The following is a 25634-nucleotide window of genomic DNA, read 5'->3' as shown; positions in this document are numbered from 1 at the left end:
TTGATCTGTGTAGGCATAAGTAGAATCATCGAACATATCAAGTTGGAAGGGACCCATAAGGATCATCGAGTCCAACTCCCTGCTTCTTGCAGAACTACCTAAAATTAAATCATATGACTAAGAGCATCATCCAGACGCTTCTTGAACTCTGACAGGCTTGATGCCATGATCACTTCCCTGGGGACCCTGTTCCAGTGACCAACCACTCTCTCAGTGAAGAACCTTTTCCTAATGTCCTATATGAACTTCCCCTGATGCAGCTTCACTCTGTTTCCACATGTCCTATCGCTGGTCACCAGAGAGAGGAGATCAGCACCTCCCCCTCCACTGCCCCCCTTGAGAAGTTGTAGACTGCGATGAGATCACCCTTCTCCTCTCCAAGCTGAACAAAATTAAGTAGACTTACTATGTCGGATTTCAGTATGTCTATGTGGCACGTCATTATACAGGTCATTTGCAACTTCTCTTAAGTTGGCATTTGGGTCTTGGTGGCTTGTGCTATGTCACATAGAGCCATGTCTTGTATCCATTTAGCTTAAATGACCAAATTCTGGCAAGTAAGAAAGTTCATGGATGTTTTTTGACCTATATTGTTGGCTGAGTACAAGCTGAGATGAGCTGATGACGTTTCAAGACAGTATTGCACTTGTAGCAGATCTGCTCTGAGGATAGCTTTGTCAGAAGTCCTGCCTTCCCCTGCAGCTTGGAAGTTTTCCCTGAGCTGAGCAGGCAGCTAGAGGTCTGCATGTGTCAGAAGCTGATTGTCCAAGACCCTAAGTTACAATCCAAGACAAAATTCTCATTTCTAAACTTCTTGAAGGTTTGCTGGCAGACTAGTGGTAGGTTGTGCTTGGTGGGGTAGGATTACAAGCTTGTATGTTACTAGTTCTGGATAATTGCATGCTGCATTTTGAACTCGCTTTAAATTCACTTCATGCCAGCATAACTGTGCAAAGTGCAACAGAGTGGAACCAATCTGTCCTAGCTAATACTAGATCTCTAGATGTGTATCCATGGTTTTAGGCTTGCTCTAGGATTGCATCAATAGCTATTATCTTTTTGTTTGCCAATGTAATAGTTTATATACATTTTCATAATCTGTTGCTCTTGATTCTATAAGTCTAAAGTAAGAGAGAGAGGTACCTGTTAATAGAAGAAAAAGCTTCTTTGTAATAAAAAAAAGTAAAGATATTTAAAAATTCAGAAAATGAATCATTATCCTGATGGCTCTGTTGCTCATTTGACAAAACACTGAAGCACTCTGAAATTTTTTGTTTTTTTTCTGGGAACTTTTACTTTCTAATACAATATAGTATCTGTCGATGCAGAATCAGACAAGCTGTTATGTTTCTTAGCAAGCGCTACCAAAAGAAGGTCAGCAAGTAACCAAAATGTTTTGCTTTGACAGATAATTTCCTGTATCATCACTTTCAATTTCCTTTCATATCTTTTGTAAATAGACATTTGTCTTTAATAACACTAGATATCAGCTACCTCTGATATTATAAGTCTTCATAGCAAATTGTGATAATCATATTCATAGTAGTTCTTAAATACATTAGGACATACTAGTTTTAATTCTGTTCAAAAACCCTTTGGAATTATTGCAAGGTTTGGGTTTTTTATTTCTGTTGGTTTCAATGAGTTTGGGTCTGAGCCTAATGATCTGAATCTCTTAGGTCATTTCAGCTGTGTTGCAGGGAGTGTGAAAAATTATAATCCTTATTCCCAATTTTTACTTCTCTTTCAGATTTTTTTTGTACCAGTCTTTTCTAAAACTTTGTATCCATCATGACTGAAAACTGGCAAGGATAACAGAAATTTCTGATTACTTAATTTTATTTGCCAACAATAAACCAAAAGCCACAGAATCCTGTTGTGCTGATATATGACTTTGATATCAGTAGTAGCTTAAACTAATTAGGAAATTATGTTTCCAGAAAAATCAGATTCTTTTTTCCATTGCATTATTCTGGTTGTACTCTAGCAAAAGCATATTACACTATTAAATTTTGAATTTGGCCTGTTTGCTCTAACTGATACTATATCTATCACTTCATTACTTTTATTGTAAATTTCATTAGTGAGATCAAGGGAGAGCCTTATGTTATTGTTTGAGTGTGTCTTTTTTACGAATTAATTCTGGTAGGAATCAATTCTAATAATTCTTGTTATTGCTTGTGTGAATATTTTGCAGACTGCATTAATTAAGAAAATTGGCCTATAATTACTGCAGTTACACATATCCTACCAGGTTTCAAAATTACAGAAATAATTATGATCCTAAGAGAGTCAGCCAACTTTTCAAATGCTGCATTATACATGCTACACTAAATGCCATGAAGGACTTGACTAAAATATTAATGCATCTCAGCTGGAAAACCTAATGTGTCTTTCTGCAAAGAGCTTTGCTTATAAATAGAATTATTTTGACTGAATTTTCAGAAAAGTCTTCAGTTTTGAAGGTTGGTGTGTTCTGTTTTTCAGCTGCTAAATTGAACCAGTTGATACCAGCAGAATACTATTTTTCACAGTAAACACCTAATACCAACTTTATTCGTGTTTGCTTCTGTATAAACTTCAAATGGTGGATGGAAATGTCTGTGGAGACATTTAAGTCAGGGAGAAGAGGAAAAAAAGAACCTCTTCTTAGAAAATGACATTTCTCAGGACAGTAATTTCTTCAGCAATAATGAAAAACTTAGGTGATTTTAACAGCCTATATATTACTATATGTATTATTTTAATATTTTTCTCTTATTTTCTTTCTTTCAGTGTAATATCTATATAAAAAACCCAAATAACATATGACAATATGACATATAAAGACTCCTGAACAACCTCTATATTTGCTATCACTGTGTTTGAGCTTTTGGATGCTAGTGGTGACTTCTGTGTGGTGCAATCAACTTGTACCGCGTTGTTTGTACAGTCTCAGGTCCTGCAGTACTGGATTGCTGAGGGGAGGGGACTCGTGGAGCAGAGCAGAACTGTAAGACTGGCCTCTCTCCTGCTTCTGGAGGAAGTGAAAAGGAGAGGGAGATTGAAAAGAAAGCAGCTACAGAAAGTGTATATTCAGCCCCAAGGCAGTATGGTGATCCAGGCTGTTCGACTTTGGCCTTTTGTGCGGTTACCAAAGTTGGACATTATATAGAGCCTATAAGTTCCTCTGCTGCATTGATTTTTGTCTGTAAAACACAAAGGTGATCCTGGCAGTTGATTCCTAATTAAGTTGTCTTACTTGAGTGGTTGAAAAAGAGGGCAACCGGGCCATGAACTCTGTGCTCGCTCTGTGGATCTCTTGCATCTACTAGTGTCAGTTTTCTCCCCTTATCTTCCATTGCCAGTTGAACTTTATGCATTTTCAAAAAGATCTGTTTATCCCTGGATCTTTTATTTCAGGGCTGGCACAAACCCTCTATTCTTATCTAAACTTAATTGCTGCCTTACTATACTAAGGAACATGATTTTTTTTTGCTATGACTATTTTATTTTTGTGTTCACATGCTATTTTATGTTTGTGTTTCAGCTTTACCTGTTCCATTTTCTGAGACTTTGTAATAGACTCTGTTTGCCACCTGGCTCCTGACCAGGGCAGTCACCCATAGCCCCTTCGACAACCTGGCATCTCAATGCATTTCAGGAGAAAAAAAAATAGACAGGTTGAAAATAGTTTTTACCCTATTATCTTATGGCAACTTTGTATGTCAGTGGTTCAGAAAGGAGGGAATGGAGGATTTAGTGCCAGTTGCAGGGGAGCAAGAATCAAACTCTGCTCTCTTAAAGCAACCTGAACCTTCCTTGTGTCTATTTGTGACACAGTCCTACCTCAAGAATAACTGGGGTTACTGCTGAACATGACAACATGTAGCAAGTGGTCAGAATTTCCTTATCCCCTGCGAACACCTACTTTTTGGAATCTCCGGAGGTGAGGATCAAGTATCAGTCCACACAATAGACGCAAACAACAAAAAAACGAAGCACAAAACAGCTGACTTAAAGCCTAAATACTGAGAGGATTTCAAGGAGGAAGGATATTGAGAGATCCTACCTTCAGAAACTCTGTTTCTTAACTTACTTGATATTGTAAAGCAAAAGACTGAATGTAGAATTTGTCCCTTATGCTCTTGGATGGGTTTTCGTTTTCAAGGAGAATGACTCTTTGGCCTAAGTAATTTTGCATTATTAGTCTATGTGAGGTGCCCAAAGACCAGTATTATTTTCTCCTCTAAGAACCAAAGAAATAACATAATAAACTTTTTTTTTCCCCATTTCCATGCATGTGATGTCTCCCAGAATTGTGAGTAAACATTGTTCTTTCTGATAATAAAAAGCACACATATTTGATATGAGCCTATTTCCAGACATGATATAGTTCTGTATATGTCCTGACTCCCAAGAATTTGGCATTTTTCTGGTATAATCTTAGCAAGATGGGATGGGTTATATTATAATCCATATTGAAATTTTGAAGAATATATGAAATTTGGATTAATCCTCCATATTGCTGAAATCCCAGGGCTCCTAATTTCAGATATTCAAAAACTTTTAGAATACTAGAAAACATTGCCAGCAACACCATCACCTTTGTTTTAATAGAGAGTGGCTCATCTGTTTATTTTCGGGAACCCAGTCCTATAGCTTGGTATTAGGAATACTTGCAGTGTGTCTACCGTACTGGTTTCCTCAAATTCTTTTAAGCATTCTTTTAAACATTTTTCCACCTAGTTTTGGGTCCCATTTATGTTTAGACATGAAGCTTCTCAGTTCTAGACAATTCTGAATTGAAAAAATAAATCTATCAATATTCTAAGGTTAGATAACAAAGAATACTCATCTTGGTCTTTTTCTGATGCTTTTTCTGGATGGCTTCATAACAAGATTTTCCTTAGTTTTAAAATCATCTTACTAACAGGCTTAGTGGAGAATCACTTTACAGAATCTTCATATTCTGAGAGAATGCACTAAAATTGCTACATAGCCCTTCTGTGTGGTAACATATAATCTTTTACAAAATTGTCCCATTCTGAAGTTGCTTATTTGGTCTCATCCACTTTTTTATTTTTTAGCTTTTCACATTTTTACTGTTTTTGTGGTTTATGACTGCTTGCCAGTTTCTTCATTAATGCTTATTAAGAAGTGACTGGTCTTCCCCCCCCCCTCCCCCCCCCCCCCTTTTTTTCCCAAGCATTTGAAAATTTTTAAGTGTGCCCCACAATTCATGAATGGGAGTTTTACTGCTCCCACTGAACAGTTCCAGCAAATTCATAGGTTTACATTCCTGTCAGGAGCTGCTGACGTAAGAGAGCTCTAAGGGTATAATGACAGAGTTCGCATTGTAAAAAGGGAGTTATAATGCATAAGCAATTGAATGCATCATATTGCATGAAATATGCTGAATTTAAAGTATGGAAATGTTAAGTGAAGTATTTTTAATCACTGAAAAGGAAAATAAATAGGATCTCTTAAACCTTAGAGATTAAGTACTAAGAAAATTAATGAGGGTGGAAAAACCCCCACATGTTTGCAGTTCCTGTTTTGTGTAGATGATGACTTGAGTAACCTAAATAATGCTGTCATTATCAAGCTGAATTAGCAGTGGTGAAACACTGGAATAAGCTGCCCAGGGAAGTGGTGGAGTCACCATCACTGCAGGTGTTCAAGGAACGTGTGGACGAGGCATTGTGGGACATGGTTTAATGGGCATGGTGGTGTTTGTTGATGGTTGGACTTGATGATCTTACAGGTCTTTTCCAACTTTAGTGATTCTGTGATTCTGTGATATGCTAGCCTGACTGTTCAGCCTGTCTGCACTGATGAATATAAACATCTTGTGGGAAAAGGCTGAATTTGCAAAGGCTTCAACCTGCACTGTATAACAGGACGTAACTTTTTCATATTTCTGATGGCATAAAATGAGTTCTAATGAACAGATTTTTATAACCTAGATCATTAGATGGAGATAAAATGTTCCTCTGGTAAGTGTTTGTGGAAAGGATTCTTAATAAATTAATCACTAAACCTTTGAGAGCTTCTTTGTGCATTCATTTACATGCATTTATAATAAAGCAAGCATGGTTTGCTGGAATATAAACATGTAACCTAGAATTCAAACAAATTAAGGCATATTTTCTGCCTTTACTTACTCTTTGAGTAAAGCAGCACTTGGATCACTTTCTTCAAGGCATGAGAAGACTGTCTCTAGAACTGACTGGAGTGAAAAATGGGCAAGAATTGTATCTTTCATATGTCTGTTTCCTACAGAAATGTCACTAAGGTGATATTTCTGGACCCAGATGAGAGTAAACTATAGCCTGTGGATGGGGTACCCACTAAGAGATAGAAAGCTATACGATCCTTGTGCACTCGATTCAAAGCAGGAGTAGGAACAAAGTTCTTCACCATCTGAAACAAATGACCTACATAACAGGATATGGAATTAATATCTGTTGAGCCAGAGCAGAATAGATGATTTATGTCAGATAGAACAACTCCAAAAAGGTATTACTATGAAGTTTATTCATTACAGCACTCTTTGAATAAACAGATTTGAATCCTTGTCTCCAACAACATCTGAATCTGAATATCTCTCATAATGCTTGAATGCCATGCATCAGAGGTTACTGAGAGAGTGGAGGCTTGTATCTCCAGAATGCAAACCAACTGAAACCAGCTAATAAAACATTGACTAGATTTGAAATTTACAAGAAACCCTTTTTGGAAAAAATTGCTAAACCCTCTTGCCAACTCACCATAGTATATTGGTGATCAAGAAAGGGGTTTCTGCAAGAAAGTATAAAATGATTAATTTTTTATAAGTTAATTATTAGATGATTGAGGAATAGCAAATTTCCTTTGAACTGGAGCTTTATGCTAAATTTATATCCTACAATATGAAAGAATTTGCATCCGTCATGATTCAGTTTTTATTTTTTTACCTAAGAGAATCATTATATGAATGCATAGAATTGACAATACAGAAAAACTATTAATAAGGACAATTGAGTGGGTCACACAGCTACTGTGTTTTCTCCCTAAAACATTCCTACCAATAATGTGTACAATGCAGTGACATGATGTTTTTCACACAGATTTGCAAAGCATCATAAATTAATGAAACCATCAACTTTGATCTGTTCAGTAGGGCAGTCCTTCCACATACAGCACACTAGTACTCCAAGTGCTCATCATCTTGGTGTACCTCTACAGAATCTCTGCAATATAATACACTGAAGTATTTTTTCTTCCCTATTTCCATCTGTGTTTTCAGATAACCAGAGATCATGATGACTGGATGCTTTGCATTACACCTTCTAATTTCTTCTCTGCTTTGGATTCCTGTGTGTTTTTGGAGTTTCTGTTATAACACAGCAAATAAACAACAACAAAAAAACCCACAACAAACTGATATAGGTCCTGTGTTTCTGTGCTCTCCTACATTATGTAATAAACTTATAGAGTGTTCTATACCAGGCAGGTGAGACAAGGACCAAGACCTAGGGCTGGCTAACAGAAAACATAAACTGCTTAAGATAAGACAGACCAAAACGGGGAAACTGAGAAGATACCAAACTGAAATTCTTGAAAAGAAATGTGGTAAAATGCTGAGCCAAATGGCTAGGTTGAGAGCCTGGCCAAAAACTAGGCTAAAGAACAACATCTATATTGCAAGGCACAGAAAAAGGAACAAAGGGAAAAGCTAAGGCCAGTTTGGAGATGGTAAGAAACAGATGGGAGGCTGGAGTAAGGTAAACTTAGGCCAGTCAGACCAGGAAACAAAATAACAGAGCAAGTTCCTGGAGTGCATCTGCAGCTGCATAACATATTTCATGGATTGCAGCTGCTTGGATTGTGTCATGTATCTGTGGGGAGAAACTACGAGTGTGGCTAAAAGATCAATCTGAAATTCTCAAATAGACCCAGCAAGTAAAATTTCTCTGATCTTAAAGATATGGGAGTGAACTCTACAATGTAGAGATGTCCAGCATAGATCAATGTGTCTCGTAGAAGGATGATTACTGAACATTGCATTTTTCTTTCCATCATTTTCATTACTAGGATCTTTTCCTCACTATGTTTGAAATAAATATGATATTTACACTTCTTTTCTTTTTTAGTTTTAATTTAACAATCTACCCCCAATCTTATCTTTATCATGATCAAATTTTGGTTAGACTGTGCCTCAGATTTCTTTCCAAGATGGATAAATTCAAAATACTTCAGCTGAAACCAGAGGTGCTAAGCTGGCGGGGTTTTTTTAAGGGAGTACTCTAATGTAAATTGAGTATTTTTACTTGTGTTGGATCAGAGGTAAGCAGTTACATTTTTTTTTCTTTCTGTAGAAAATAAATGGCCCTACTGTGGCTGTGGTGAAGAGGATCACATTCTGAGCATCAGAAAGCATTGTATCTACATTGATTATTGTAGTCTGTGGGAATATTATTTGTTTGCTCTTAAAAATAAGCATGACAATGCATAATAATTGACCTGCAAAACTAAGTTAAAGATTCTTTTTCAGCCATCCTCTTCTCTTTTTCCAAGTTGCGCATTTCTTTGACATGTGGAGTACTGAAGAGTTCCAGTAAAATAAAGGACTTCAACACAATCAAATCCCACGTCAGCCTTGTGAGAAGAGGCTTGATAGCTCGCTTTGCTTTGTTGTCATATGTAGAGCTAGATACTGGTTATTCTCCTGTCAATAAATCAAGTATTACATCTCTGTTTCTCTATTCTCCATTATATTGCTGAGCAGTGAATAAAAGCCAGGGCTGTCTGTCTTTGTCCACCTGTCAGGCCCATACAGTACTCCAGCTGCTGTGCTCATCCAGCCACCCTCCGCCTCCAACATGAATGAGAGTTCTTGCTAAGTGTGGTGTAATCTGAAAAGTGCTGCTGCCTTGTGGCACTCCATATTTATTCATGCACGCTGAATTCCCCAGCAAACCTACTCAGAGAATCTTTCTAATGCTTACCATTACGAACCCTGTTTTGGTTATGGAGGTCAGACAAGTTATTGAGGTCTCTTGATTAAATTAGGAGCTTCTTGGTTAATTTTTTTTTTTCATTCCTACCCTTTATACCAGTCCAAATTCTATTTTGATTGTGTTTTGGCATTATTAACATTTGGCCATATACTGAATTTGGGAGTGTTACAGTTCGATATGTGTAAGAGTAGAAGTGAGAAGTAAATATGCTTTAGAATATTCTTTTATGTGAATGTTTATAAAATAATTATAAACTAGGATAACACTTTTTTTCTCAGAGCTCCATAAGTGAACTTGAATTTGCATATGTTTTTGTGTTTTCCTAATGACCAATGATGTATTGGTACGTATAATCGTACACAAATAAGCTTGTTAAGCTTTGGTAGTGTAAATCACTGATATTGAATGATTTTAAAATGCTCCTTAGTTCAAAAAATGTGATGTGAAAAATAATTTAAAATAGCACATAAATGCTATTTGACAATATTTTTGTAAACATTAATCACAGTTCTTTTTTACAGCAAGACTTATATTGTATCATTCTGAACTTTTCAAAATGATCAGAATTTTACCACTTCCCTTGACTTTAACACGATACCATCTTGGACAAATGTTCCTTTCTGTTATGAACTATAATTTATTAGAGCAGAATGGTTCTATATTTCTTTTCAAAACTCTACTGAAATCTTAATCTATTTCAGGCATTTATTATTTTTTTTTTTGGGGGGGGGGGGGCGGGGGCACGGATCCAAGGGGAAGGATACTGGGAGAAAAAGAGGAAATAAATTAAGAGTTATTTTTCACTTGTAGACACCTAGGGAAACCTCAGACTAAGAAAAATATGTTTTAATACTAACTGTAGAAACAGCGGTTGATGACAGTGTGAGTCCATTTTTCCCTTTTAATGAGTAAGATCCTTAGCAAAAGGAAGATTGCTTGAAGATATTAATAGATCTATTTTATGAAAAATCTGTCATGATACAATACCTTACCTTACCAAGAAAAAGTTTTTATTTTTTCCTTCCCTCATTCATTACTTATCTAGGCTTTAACCTTTCCAACATCCCCTGAGTTAACTTGCAGTACAGGCTTTTCTACAATGATTTATGTATCACATTATGAAATATTCATAACAAAGTACACTTTCACTCAAATAACCCCCAAGTCAGTTTGATTTGCCCTTTTGTATAGGGATTTTTTTTAAAGTAGTTGATGTCATTTTATTCACTGATGAAACAAAACCACTTCTGAAGTGTGTAATTTTATTAATGCCTCTTTTTTAAGAAAGTTGCTGAATTTGGCTGGCAAATATGCATAAATAAAAAGTTGGTAAGCTTAGAAATAAGGTAATATACTATTTCCCTGTCACCACATGAATTAATATTATTGGTATCAAGAATAATAACATCTCTTTAGCCACCACCCACCAGCTTTCTGAACTGAGACACATATGGCCAAGGTGGTGGTAGCTTGTGCCTGGAGGCTGGAGGACTTCGGCTATGTTGGGGACTGGGAGATCTGGGTCTCCTTTCTGCCAGCCAGTGTATAATTTCATATGTGCCTCTGCCTGCTTTCACACTGTGAGCCTATTTTCTTTATTTTGCCAGAAAGCCTTGCACCCAATTTGAAGTGAAATGGAAAATCAGTCATTTTAAATGCAGACTATCTATCCAGTGCATGCTAGTTTACTATCAGGGACACACTGTTTCTGTGTCAGGGCTGATCAGAAAAGTTCTATTGAAATGTTTTGCCACAATCAGATTCTTGGCCAGAAATAAAATTGATTTTAGTGAGGTCACTGATAAAAATGAAATAAAAATGTTGAATGAAAAGAGTTTATGACATATTTTCATTTATTTTTACACTTTTACAGTTATTATGCCAGCAACAATGTAAAATGACACATGAATTGTAATTTCCATTGGAAATTATGTTTGCTTTAATTTCATCCATTTACAAAATGCTTTTCTAATGTATATTCCACAGAAGATATTGAAAACTTTGAAATGTTGAAATTTTCCATAAAATTGATATATTGATAAAAAGACCACTCACATTTAGGACCAAGATAAGATGCTAAAAGGCAAAATCTGATGCATGGTATCTGACAATATCTAAGTGAACCGACATAGGGAACAAACTACTGGAATTGTAATTAGACAAATTATTTCCAATTACCACACATAACCAATTAAAACTAGAACTAAACAATAATAAAATAATTATTAATAAAATTAATATTTATCTGTAATAAAGGATTATTTCTAATATATTGCGGTCTTAATTTTTAAATCAATATTCTATTCACTGAAACAAAATATTTACCTAATAAGAGTGTAGTTTCTTGTCTTAAGTCACCAGAAGAAACTTCTGTAAATAAAATGGGAGACGAGTTCATCTAGAGAGAAAATTCACTAGAAAAATGTGAAAAGGGACTGATAAAACTGCAGCTTACCTAAATTGTAGTTTGCAATACAGATTGCTGTAAATCCAGAAGGAAATATTTTGAGTACATATAAATATTTATCTTTAATTGGAAAAACACGTAAATGAGACAAGTAGACATATCCAAATTATGTTTTATCTCAAACATATTTTTTAATGCAATGATGTCAACATTGTCTTGATTAAAGGGGAACATCAATGTCTAAGCATAGCAAACAATCTTGGAGGCAAAAAATCCAGTTGTGGTTTTTTTATCTTCAGACTACTGGAGATAATCAGAAGCTTGACAATCAGCTAAAGTTACTTTAACAGCCATATCTTATCTCGCTGATAGAGGACTATTATCCTTGCAGCTAACGTAATCTGACTGTTCTAGTCAGAATTCTTATGATTTTGGAGAGACAATAGGCCTCTCTTATTTGTTTATCTTTTCATTAATGAAGAAACTGTATGTGGTATCAATACTTAGAATAAACTAGTAGCTTCCATTAGAAACTAGAATGTTAAGGAATTGGGTGTAACTCTTCAGTGATGTTAAGCATATTAATTAGAACTGAATTACAATTATGAGCCTAGGAGAACTATGCTGGCTTACTGCAGTTAGGGGTTTGAAATAATTTGTGGATTTCTAGGTTTTTAGTCCAACAGTATTGCTGTCTGCTGTTTTATTTGCCATAATGAAGAATGGCAGGACTATCTCAATTTGTGTTATATTTTCTGGGGTTTTATTGTTTGTTTTTTTCCTGTTGTGTTTTTTTTTTTCCCCACCTGAAATATTTTGACTGATGAACAGGAGAGATTTGATGCTGCTATATGCCTTAGTTTTTTTTCCAGTGTAGAATCGTACTCTGAGACCTTTTAAAATACTCTGTTTCGATCCTTTCTACCAGTGACACAGGAAAAGCTGAATTTGACCAGAGTTAATTTTTTTAAATTTCATCATAGAGCAAGACAATTGAATTAAGTACACAGCTCTTAATAACATAATGTTTCTGGAAAAAGTGAAGTTAAAACACTTCACCATTTTTAACATATCCAGTGATATGATGCTGTTGTTGTCGCTGTTATGTTGTTGCTAAGATGCATCTGACTGTGTCTTTATATTTGTGGATGGTTTGATGATATTTAATGTAAAACAATAGCATGGTATGATCTGGCATATTGTGTATTTTTCTTCAGTAGAATTTTTTTTTTTAATAATTTGTTGAACTGTTAATGTTTGACTTAGAGCCCATGCTGCTTCCCTGGCACACAGAAAAAAATATTTTTTAGGGAGAACATATTTCTGGGTAATTTTAATGATGATAGTGTAATGAGCTTTAAGGTGGGATTCATATTTACTTTGTTTTCTGGTCCAATATAACTGCATAGCTTCTTCCCATGTAGAGTGGAGAGATGCTCTCTAGAGAGCGAGGATGTATTACCATTTGGAGGGCAGGAGGGAGGCATCAAAGGTCCAGTTTCTATTCAGTAATCACCACCAAAATCAGCATTACTCCCTTCCTAAGGTTTTCTTTTGCGGGGGTAAGGGCACATGCGTACGTTCTTACTCCCTCCAGCCCATACGTGCAAATCTGTGTTAGACACTCATGTTCTTCCTCTTTATATTAAATTTCTTTTCCATGAGACTTTGCAAACATATCCAATATAAATACAAATTTGAGCTCTTTAAAGTCAGCTGAAAACTTATACCTTTCATATATACATATAAAGCAAAATCCTAAGAAAACCGTATGCTAGATACTAGTAGTTCTCTAGGCAAGCCTTTCGTCAACAGTCAGTGCCTCTGGAGTTAAGAACCAGACCATAAACACTAATTCAGCACATTTTATTGTGTATCATCACATTCTCCGCAAAGTGAAAGAAAAATATTAAAAAAAATAATTATGATTCTGCAGCATGCTAACACACAGAATCAGATGGGGGTTCAACCTTCATATTCTGGTTATGTATTTTGCTTGAAGCATGCTCTTCTCTGTTTCTCCTTTTTCAGGTATACAATATAATCTGCATTTTCTCCTTTTTTTTTTTTAACCTTTGTACTTGAATTAGACTTCAGAAACTCCTTCAGAATTCATAAGATGAAGCTGAAACCTTTTTTTATTGAAGGCTCCTATCTTGTTTCCAACTAGGCTTTTGGGAGAAGGAATATTTTAAAATGTGTTTCTAGAAACATACTAATTTCTGTAGTATCAGAAAAAGCATCGCAATTTTATTTATTATGCCCTCTAATGTAGGTTCTAAAATATTGCAATTCCTGTGGGAAGCTCTATTAAGCTTTTATAACTAAATAAGTAAACGGAAGAATGCATCATTGCATAGGGCAAATTGATCATTGAGTCCCTTACTACTAGAACAGTTCTGATCCTCTTTCTGTTTGAGCCAGGAAAATGCTGCTTCAGGATGAGAACACTAGTGATCATAAAACATATTTTACATCTTTGAAACTGTGCTGAACTGACTGTAGAAGCTTTAAAAGACTCTAAAATGTTTTCCAAAATGTGCTTACACTTTCAATATAATTATTACTCAACCTTGTCCCGATTTCTATAGCACAAGTTTTTCTCCAGTGGATGATTTTATAGCGAAGATTTCTTCAGTAGAAGATTTTTGTATAGAGGGATGTTTTAATCCAATAAATGGCTGTTTCTTTGGAGTTTGTTTTGGGGATTTATTTTAATGTTTCTGTTGAAAATGCCCATTAAACCATGTTCCACAATGCCTTGTCCACACGTTCCTTGAACACCTCCAGTGATGGTCACTCCACCACTTCCCTGGGCACCCTGTTGCAGTGTCTCACCACTCTCTCAGTAAAGAAATGTTTCCTAATATACAGCCTGAACCTCCCCTGGCGCAACTTGAGGCCATTTCCTCTCGTCCTGTCACTCATCACTTGGGAGAAGAGGCCAACACCCACCTCTCTGCAACCCCCTTTCAGGGAATTGTAGAGAGCAATAAGGTCTCCCCTCAGCCTCCTTTTCTCCAGGCTAAACAACCCCAGTTCCCTCAGCCACTCCTCATAAGACTTGTGCTCCAGACCCCTCACCAGCTTCGTCGTCCTTCTCTGGACACGCTCCAGCACCTCAATGTCCTTCTTGTAGTGAGGGGCCCAAAACTGAACACAGTGTTCGAGGTGCGGCCTCACCAGTGCCGAGTACAGCGGAACAATCACTTCCTTACTCCTGCTGGCCACACTATTTCTGATACAGGCCAGGATGCTGTTGGCCTTCTTGGCCACCTGGGCACACTGCTGGCTCATCTTCAGCCGGCTGTCAATCAACACCCCCAGGTCCTTTTCTGCAGGGCAGCTTTCCAGCCACTCTTCCCCAAGCCTGTAGCATTGCATGGGGTTGTTGTGACCAAAGTGCAGGGCCCGGCACTTGGCCTTGTTGAACCTCCTGCAATTGGCCTGGGCCCATCCATCCATCCTGTCCAGATCCCTCTGTAGAGCCTTCCTACCCTCCAGCAGATCAACACTCCCACCCAACTTGGTGTTGTCTGCCAACTTGCTGAGGGTGCACTCAATCCCCTCATCCAGATCATTGACAATTATATTAAACAAGACCGGTCCCAAAACTGAGCCCTGGGGGACTCCGCTTGTGACCGGCCGCCAACTGGATTTCACTCCATTCACCACAACTCTCTGGGCTCGGCTGTTTGCTGCTAAATTGGGCAGTTCAACAAAAAGTTTAGACAGAGCAAGCCTGTCAAACCTCAGTCCTGAGGCCTTGCAAACTCTGTATGAAGCCTGCAACCTTTTTATTAAAAGTGTCAATACTCTATTATGGGGTGGAGAGAGGCTTGAGTACCCAGAAGCTTATCTTTTCCACAGAAAAATGTATATAATTTATACTGATTAAAGATGACTTCTTACAGACCTTGACTCTTAGGTATTCTGCAGGCAAATGCAAGAGGTAGCATGCAGGCTGACTCAACAGAAGTCATGCTGTTTAGTACATTGGATAATGCAGGAGGCTGAGAAAACTAGGTGATATTTACTAACAAAGGATGACACATTTGTGCTGGGAAAACACCACCTTCTGCTTCAAACTTGTTCAAAAAATTCTGACCCAATATTTCATGCTCCAACAGTGTAGAGATGAAGAAGAGAAAGGTTTCAGTGCATCTGAGAGTAGCAAGGTGATTTATAGAGGAAATATTTCTTACATTAGTGCTTCAACTTCTGTTTCAATGCTCTATGTTCCTCCTTCTCTCTGAGCAGCCAGAATAAACTGCTTTTCAGGAATAATTCAACACTTACCTTACTCTGCCTTGTATGTCTTTTCCTTTTAGGAAACAGCTGTGGTCTTCATTGTTCAATTGCAAAGCCGTTGAAGAGTGTTTGAAAGTACTGAAAAAGTGTTCCCTTATTCCTTATTAATTAGCAGAATCCAGGTCTTTTCTCAAGCAGGTGAATCATCTGTTGCAGAAGGATACTGTGTTGGAAGATACTCCTTGTTCCCATTAACTCCTCCTTAGAACTCAGGAATGAATATGCCCAAGAAGGGTTTTCAAGAAAAAAATTATATAGGTTTTGTTTGGAAATAATGACTTCTTGCTGGCCTTTTATTATTCCCAAGACTGTTGTTTAACTCCAAAGCATTTACAGTTAGATATTCCCATATGTGGGAATCTGTTTTATTTACCCATAGTTTTGTGTTTCTGTTTGTCTTGTTCCATTACTTCAGTGTCTTTAGGAAGGATGCTGGGCAAGTACAATGATATCTTATGAGCATGAGCATAATCACCTGTTAGTACAGTTAGTACAGTGTCTTTCCTACCTGAAGCAGACTTTCTTTTTTAATCTTTACTTCATGTGGACAGTAAATACTCAGGCTTAGTAATTGCTGGAAGGGGAATATATATTCGAAGAACAAAAAGGATTACTTTTATTATAAGTGACATGTGCCTACTTTTCTGGGTCTCCTGCTCCCTGCTCCCTGTACACCCTGGCACATGCACACACCCATGCCCGAATCTGACTTCCATGGTTTGGGTGCAAAGCAACTGAGAGGGGTCTGAATGAGCCCTCCTGTTTAGTTCCTTACTGGAATGAGGTGCTCACACTGCTGCCCAAAGGCTTCCAATCTGAATGCTCTATGTATGCAAAATAAACTCTGAAGTACAAGCATAGACATCTACTTTGACACAAAGAAAATAAAACAAGTTTTCTACAAGGAAATAATTCCTAGGAAATTAATTGGAAAGCAAACTGAAAACAGATCTTACTGAATACTTCCCAGAGACAGGATTAGCTCCAGGGATTTTGTAGAGTGAAGGTTTCAGGAAGGGCAGCCAAGGCTGAAACAAAAATTTTCTCCAAGATGATTAATTTTGAAAGTTATTAACCTATCCACAGGTTTTTCTTTCATTAGAACATCATTCAGAAACCCAGACTAAAATGTTACTGAAGCTTTTAGATCCAAGTAAAACAGATAACTTGGCAATCCGAACAGTGATGTTTGATACCTTTCCCATTGACATGTTCAAAGCATAAGGCTCTATCAGTTTTTAAAATCTTGCAAACAAAATACTACACAGATGATACTAAGAAGCGCTTGATGCTTCTGTGAAGCCATATACTTCACATACATAAACATGACAGACATCTTGTGACTATTATTACCAGGCAGTTTTAGTGCTGTCATTTGAAATGAGTGCAGCTTTTGTTGAGATGCCATTACTTTTTATTTAATTAATACCTTGGTTTTAAAGATTAGGATCATTCTGAAGCCACATTATTATTCTATGCAGCAGCTTACTTCAGGCTCTTTTATTCTCTTGTCTGCATTCTTTGGCAACGTCAGAGTTGTTTATTCAGAGTAGATAAATCTGCCATGTGGTAAATGATAAAAGGGAGATGGTCAAGTATGTTATGTTTCTAAACCTGTGAGTCCTGTCAAAATTATTGTAAAAATGTGTGATATTTTTGAAAGATGAAGAATAATGTGTTGTTTTATTTTGCGGAATATTTATGAATTCCATATAGAAATTGGATATGCCAGTGTACTATAGAGAAATGAGTTTTTGAATGTAGCGTTCTCCATAAAATGAAAAATGCTATTTATCATAATATTTGGAATTTAAATAGAACTTTTCTGAGTCTCTGAGCATTTTATTAACATTTATTAGAGCAAGGCACATGACACATTCTTTGAGGTAAGCAATCCTATTTCCATTAAATTAAGAAAAAAAAGGTAACAACATAAGAATTTGGTGGTTAGTCAGAACCATCATCATCTGCCTTTTCCAGGCTTCCTGCTTTTTTTTTGAGACCACATTCCTTCATTTCTTGAAAATTGATAGCATGTGCTAACAAGGCAAAGCAGAGTTAAGATTAAGTTTATACTGGGTCACGTCAACAAGTAAAACATTAGGGAACGCTTAGTTTCTTAGTTTATTTTCTTTTTTTGTTCTAAGATATGAAATAATATGCTCTATTTACTCTTGACAGTCTGGTTGTTGATGATCTTTTAAACTTGTGCTAATAATAATAAGGAACCATTCAAAAGTAGCCTTCTTTTAGTTGAAGACATTTCTTAGCATAAGAAATATAGGGCCTGATTGTATTTATACATGCTTTCATTTAGAATAGTACATATTTAGTTAAATGTATTATTTTACTAAACAGCTCTAATGACTCCTAGATATTCCAGATACAGATTTTCAGAAATTAGTGGCAATTATCCCACTAACTCATTGGAAATAAAGGATTTGTTATGACAGAACTTTAAAAATAGGAAGGAAACTGTTTGCTGTGATATCTTTGTCTCTTGAGACTGAACTTACCTTTGACCTCTTAAATAGTTCTGATTGTCCAGGTGCCAATGTGCCCATGTTATTTAAAAAATGCAGACTTACTAACAGCAATTTGCTGCTGACGTAAAGTATGTCATATCTTAAACAGTTTTAGAACTACATTATGTTTGTAAGAGTAGTAAGTAGCTGTATCTCCATAGTTTGCTCTGAAGGTCTAATTGGTAATGTGAGTTTAAGAGCCTTCAGGTCCCTCAAGGAGAGAAGCAAAATGAAGCCACTACATTTTATATTGAGGTGAGGAACAAATCCAGATGAATTAGTAAAAGTGTCTCATAAAATTGGTGCTTGCCTAGAAAACATATTTTTCAACTGACTGATTAAAAAAAAAAGAAAAAACAAAAAAAAACCCTTTTATCTAGTATTCAAAATGTATGATAAGAACAATAAGCAGCTAAGGATTTCTTATGCTAATAAACCTACTAATTCCTACTAAGCCTTATATTTAGATGCACAGGATTATAGACTAGAGCTTCAGAACTAAATTGAACCATGGCTTCCATTATCAAAAAGTATTGCAGAGCCCTAGACATTATGGAATATTTCTGCATAGAAATGTTATCTAAGTATTAACTGAGAAATAGATGGTGTCTTTCCATAAGAACATCTGCAAGAGACATTTTGAATAGGAACAATTTAATTATCTGCCTCGCTCCTTTTCATTCATAGTCCCACATAAGGAGGAATACTCTGTGAATTGAATTTTGCCTTGTGAGTATTGAGATTTGATAGTTTGTGGAGAAAGAATAACCTACAGCATCAGAACAGGGTCCCTTTGCCTCCTTCTAGTGGAAATACACTTCAGGCTATCCTTCTCAAAGTACACATGAATAGTTTAGGTTCTCTTATAAAACTTGTAATGAGTAGAAAATCCAACATGATACTCTTTGCTAGTCCTTTTCTGTGTTACCTACCTCTCCTGGGCTTTTTTTGCTTGTTTTTTTTTTTGTTTTGTTTTGGTTTTATTTTAGAGGGACCTTAAGAATCCTCTTTCATTTTTCTTGTAACAAGCCATAACGCCAAAGAGGTGGAGGATTTTCCTTTTTTTTTTTTTCCTTTCCTTTTTTTTTGTTTTGGTTGGAGCCTTGTTGGAGCCTGAAAGAGATTTCTTCAACTTTTGGGTCATACAGAGCAGAATTAAAAAAAACCCAAACTAAAAGCTTGATGCACAGTCACCTAGACTAGACAGGGTACACACTTTTTGTTTTAAAAAAAATAAATAATTGAAAATAATCCACAAAAAAGTAGTTTGACCACTGCTTATTCTATCTGTTCATCCATTCCTTCAATGCAGTTTTATACTAAAAAACTAAAATAATCTGAAAATAGCAGTCCAGTTTTATACAGAATCACATCTATTTTCATATGGTAACTATTTACTATGTTACACTCTTGTTACCTATGCATCTCCATAATCTTATTAATTACTTAGTTATTCTTTAACTTAGAGTAGTTTGACCATTGAAGGACTAAGATGACTTTATCTAGAATTTCCAGTGTAATAGAATTAACTAGAGCATACCTGAAAAGGACAATAACAAATCCTGTCCACTTCAAGAAAAGTCTTCTTTTTTCCTTTATTAGTCTTTTTTTTTTTTTCTTTAGCATTACTTTTATAAAGGTGATGAACAAAACTGATTTTAAAAAAAGTTTCAAAATAAGATACTTTGCTTTGTATTGTCATGCAGGGTGTTTTTTTAAAAAAAAGCTCTATAGAACTATCCCAAAAAAATAGACAAATATTTTCTCATCTTTTCATGACAATGTATTCTTAGTATTATTATTCTTTGTTACTTATGTTGTTTAATAACAAAATATTATGACTGACTTAATTTCTTTTGAATCATATTTTTCAAAATGAGCTGATAAAAACTGCTAAGTATTTTAAAAATATCTTTAATTTACTCCAAATACGATTGATTTTTAGAAAACCCTTTGCCTTCATGAAAACTCTGGAATGCTTCTTGTTTGTAAAAGAAGATACTCTGGACAATCAGTGTTTCTCATTTTGGAATAAGTCTTATACAAACAAATTTCTTTTCTTCCTCCTTTACAGGAAGACTTTTTTTACATACTAGAGTTTTCAAAGGAAAAATCTCCTCTTGAGACTTTAGATGAGTCAACAGCATCTGTGTGGCTAAAACTACTTGATTACTGACTGCATCACTTTACCCTGAGTCTTTTACCAGCCCTGTTCACCTTCCAAAGCACATTTACACCTCAATCAGACAGTCACAAGCATTCAAGTTATTTCACTTCCACTGCAGATATCACAACCCACTCTATGTGGGTTCCCCCACCATATCTATTTCAGTAGTTTAAATGGACTAGTTTTAGTATGTAATTGACTGGCTATCCATGTGTGATCAATAATATTGTCCCATTTGAAGGAAACCACACTAATTTTTTTTTTTTTTGCATTTCTCAAGCATGTCCTTAAATTTATGTGATTTTGTGTGGCTGTTTCAAGCAAACAGAATACATCAGAAGTATATCACTGTGCAGGTGACAATATGAAACATATTGGTCCTCCAGAGAGCATTTTGTTTGAAACACAGACTACCCTTTCAGTGGCCATTATAATGATTTGGAACAGACATAAGTTGCTGATCTTCCCTTCTTCCAAGAAGAAAATAGATCATCTATAGATCTAGGACAGCCCAGTTTTGCCATTTGCAATGGAGGGGACAACCTGCCATGTTTTATCATTTGTCTGACTAATAATTCACCTCTACCATGTTTTTTTTTGGCAAGTGCATAACTTTAGCCTTGCTGAATATTGGAAAGGCTACAATGAACTGGGGTAGGAATATGTCTGAGTGTGCTTTCCCTAGTGAATAGGTGGCAGTCTTATTTTACTAAGCCTAATGTCTACTACTCTGGTAGTTCATCGGTGTTGTTAAGCCTCCTGGGAGATCAGAGTCACAGCATGGTTGGGGTTGGAAGGGACATCTGGAGGTCATATAATTGTTTTCTCCCTCTTTTCTTGTGTTCTCTGTTAAAAAACCAGAAACATTGTGGTCTGAAGAAATTAGCAAAAAAAGTCATAAGCATTATCAGAAGACATAACGATTGGAACAAAGAAGGTTAGAAGCTAGAAAGGGAAAGGGGAGAAAAAGACTGGGCTGTGGAGAGTTCTTTGTTTCATTTTTACATAATGAATGCACAAATAGTACAATAAAGATGAAAAAATATGAAAAAAACTAGGAGCAAGATAGACTGAAGAGAGAGGGTTTTTAGTTAGTTTTAAAAAAAATGTTTTCAGCTATCTTGACTATCTTTTCATTAGGCTGCAGAAAGAAGTTATAGATAAAAAAAGAACATCTTGTTCTCACTCTTTTTGTCCTAACAATGCAGACTCTGCTGTGGGGTTGGTCAGTGATGTCCTTCAGACTAATTAGCTGCTGTGATTGGTAGAAAGGAATGTGGTGGATTGGCCTTGGCTGGATGCTAGACGCCCATCTCGCTGCTCTCTCACCACAACTCCTCAGAAGGACAGGGGGAGAAAACAAGATTAAAAAGCTTGTGGGTCAAGTTAACTTACCAATTACTGTCATAGGCAAAACAGACTCAACTTAGAAAAAATCAATGTAAGTTATTGCCTATTAAAATAGCAGAGTTGGGTAGTGAGATGGTGAGAAACAAAGACAAAAACTAAACCTCCTTCCACCATGCCCCCTTTTTTTCCCCCAGGCTTAGCTTCACTCCTTTGTTCCTGACTCCTTGCCCCTGCTGAGCAGATCAGAGGGGGATGGTGGTTGCAGTCAGTCCATAAATGTTCACCTCTGCCAATGTTTCCTTCTCACACTTTTCCCCTGTTCTAGTGTGGGTCCTCCATGGGCTGCAGTCCTTCATGAAGTGCTCCAGTGTGGGCGCCGTATAGGATGCAGTCTTTCAGAATAAACTTGATTGAAGCATAGGCTTTCCATGGACCACAGTTCCTGCAGGGCATATCACTGAATCAAAGGATGGTTGAGGCTGGAAGGGACCTCTGGAGATCATCTGGTCAACCTTCCTGCTTAAGCAGGGTCACCTAGAGTTGGTTGCCCAGGACCATGTCCATATGGTTTTTAAGTATGTCCAAGGAGGGAGACTCTACAACCTCCCTGGGCATCCTGTCCCAGTGTTCTGTCACCCTCACAGTAAAAAAGTGTTTCCTGTTGTTCAGACAGAAGCTCCTGTGTTTCAGTTTGTGCCCATTGCCTCTGGTCCTGTTACTGGGCACCACTGAAAAAAGCCCGGCTCTGTCCACTTTGCACCCTCTTTTCAGCTATTTATCTACATTAATAAGATCCCTCTGAACTTTCTTTTCTCCAGGCTGAACAGTCCCAGCTCTCTCAGCTTTTCCTCATAGAAGAGATGTTCCAGTCCCTTAATCATCTTCATGGACCTTTGTTGGACTCTCTCCAGTATGTCTGTGTCTCTCTTGTATTGAGGAGCCCAGAACTGTAAGGCTTTTGATACTGTCCCTCACAGCATCCTTCTGGACAAGTTGTCCAGCTGTGGGATGAGCAGGTTCATGGTGTGCTGGGTGAAGAACTGGCCCTGCAGAAAGGTATCTGTGAGTGCTGGTTGACAGCAGGCTCAATGAGAGTCAGCAGTGTGCCCTGGCAGCCAAGAGGGCAAACCACATCCTGGGGGGCATCAAACACAGCATAACCAGCCGGGCAACAGAGGTGATTACCCGGCTCTGTTTAGCGTTGGTGCGGCCTCACCTTGCGTACTGTGTGCAGTTCTGGGCCCCACAGTTTAAGTAGGATGTGAAGGTCCTTGAACGCATCCAGAGGAGGGCAACAAAGCTGTTGACAAGGCTGGAAGGCATGTCCTATGAGGAGTGGCTAAGGACTGTGGGTTTGTCTAATTTGGGGGAAAGGAGGCTGAGGGGTGACCTCATTGCTCTCTCCAGCTTCCTGAGCAGGGGAAATGGAGAGGGAGGTGCTGATCTCTTCTCCCTGGTATCCAGTGATAGCACACGTGGGAATGGTTCAAAGCTGCAGCAGGGGAGGTTTAGACTAGACATTAGGAAGCATTTCTTGGTCAAACACTGGAACAGGCTTCCTAGAGAGGTGATTGATGCCCCAAGCATTTAAGAAGCATTTGGACAATGCCCTTAATAACATGCTTTAACTTTTGGTCAGCCCTGAATTGGTCGGGCAGTTGGATTAGATGGACATTGTAGGTCCCTTCTAAGTGAAATATTCTATTCTATTCTATTCTATTCTATTCTATTCTATTCTATTCTATTCTATTCTATATTTTATTCTAGAACTGGACACAGTACTCCAGATATGGCCTCACCAGTGCTGAATAAAGGAGAAAGATAACTTCCCTCGACTTCTTCAGTCTGGAGAAGAGGAGGCTGAGGGGAGACCTTATCGCTATCTACAATTACCTGAAAGGGGGTTGCAGAGAGGTGGGTGTTGGTCTCTTCTCCCAAGTGACTAGTGACAGGACAAGAGGAAATGGCCTCAGGTTGCACCAGGGGAGGTTCAGGCTGTATATTAGGAAATATTTCTTTACTGAGAGAGTGGTGAGACACTGCAACAGGGTGCCCAGGGAAGTGGTGGAGTGACCATCACTGGAGGTGTTCAAGGAACGTGTGGACGAGGCATTGTGGAACATGGTTTAATGGACACGGTGGTGTTAGTTGATGGTTGGACTTGATGATCTTACAGGTCTTTTCCAACCTTAGTGATTCTGTGATTCTATGACCTGGTGGTTATACTTTGCCTAATGCAGCCCGGGATACCATTAGTCTTCTTTGACACAAGGGCACATTACTGGCTCATGTTCAACTTGGTATCCACCAGGACCCTCAGGCCATTTTCTGCCAAACTCTTTTCCAGCTAGTCAGCCCCCAGCGTGTACTGGTGGATGGGGTTGTTCTTCTCCAGGTGCAGGACTGTACTTCCCTTTGTTGAACTTTATGAGGTTCCTGACAGCCATTTCTCCAGCTTGTTGAGGTCTCTCTGGTGTATCAGCCACTCGTCTCAGTTTGGTGTCATCCACCTGCTCTGGCATGGTCTCCACCATGGGCTTCAGGGGAATCTCTGCTCCTGCAGCTGGAGCACCTCTTCCGGCTCCTACTTCTTCTTTCACCTTCGTGTTCACATTTTTCTCACTCATCTCTCTCACAGCTGCTGTGCCGCACAGATACACCCAATACAAAATTTGTCTCAAATACGTTTTAAAAACGGCACTTGTATCTTCAGAAGGATTATTTGCAAATATCTTGTTTCATATTACAACAGTCAGGAAATTAAAGAGGAATAGATACATGTTTCCATTTTAGCTCCTAGAATTGTTCCCTCTGTTAGAATTAAAATAAAATACACATGTAAGTGGTTAGCTTTATTTAATAAGCTGTGAATTTATATTTTTAACAGTCTCTACTATTGAAAGGGATTAGCAATTCTCTAAAGCTAAATTAAATCCTGTGGTAATTCTATAGAATTTAGCCAAGTGGACTGCTTATACCACCTTTTTTTTTTTTTTAATTGTTCTGAGTAGTACATTCAATATGTCTAATTTTCCCAGCTACTAAAGAAACCATCATGTCTTTCTGAGAGAATAGGAAGGATTAACTTGACCACTGGAGATTTTCAAGTGTTTATTTTCATAAAAACAGTTCTTTTTTTCTTTGACCCTGTTGAAAAAATCTCATCTAGAATCTCTAATCTTAGTAGCAAACCTGCAGGTTTGCTTGGCCTCTCTGTTGCTGAAATGTTGTGTTGATCATGGTTAGTTTTACTTTTGTAAAGGCGTTTTTTGTCTATGTTGGAGAATAATATCCACCATAAAGGTCATGACTTGTGAAGATACATAAAGTGAAGTGAATGGCAAAAAACAGTAGGTAGCAAAGCATTGTACAATTCAGTGAACAACAAGGTCAATTACTTCATATCTACTTGTAGTTCAGCACAGCTGGAGTGAAAAAAAAAATCACAATGCCTGACTGGCATTCTGCAGCAGTTTAATGCAGAATAATAATGGAGTTTAAATTGCCAGTTTACCAAAAAGTGTCATTCTGAGTGGGCAAGCATAGAAATGAGAAGCAAGCTGTCTGTCAGGAAAGTATTACAAAAAGAACTGAAAAGTATTAGTAGACAAGAAAAGAAAGAAAATAGCAGACAGCACATTGCTTGTTAAACTATGGGTCTGACATCCTAGTTTTTCATACAATTTTTTATCTTAAAACTAACTGGTCAGATTATTACAGGAATTCTTTACTATTCAAACACTGCTGGTAGCTTTTGATAAAGCCAAATTACCTCAGTAAAGAATTTCCAAATAATCAACATCTGAGTTCAAAAGTTCAGTTGCACTAGTAAAATCCTTTAAAAAAAATGAGCGTTGTGATTATGTACATTACTTCAAGTACTGCACTTC

The 25634-nt window shown here is 37.2% G+C and overlaps 1 long non-coding RNA gene across 1 annotated transcript in view; it reads left to right on the top strand.

The window, feature by feature from the left end:
• LOC132316969 (uncharacterized) overlaps positions 1–25634 on the top strand; it is a 177102-nt gene that overhangs the window by 26669 nt on the left and 124799 nt on the right. The window lies entirely within an intron of this gene.

Source organism: Gavia stellata, chromosome 4 (genome assembly GCF_030936135.1).
Source record: "Gavia stellata isolate bGavSte3 chromosome 4, bGavSte3.hap2, whole genome shotgun sequence".
Taxonomy (NCBI): domain Eukaryota; kingdom Metazoa; phylum Chordata; class Aves; order Gaviiformes; family Gaviidae; genus Gavia; species Gavia stellata.
Note: the sequence above shows the minus strand (reverse complement) of the source record. Positions and strands in the feature narration are given on the sequence as shown.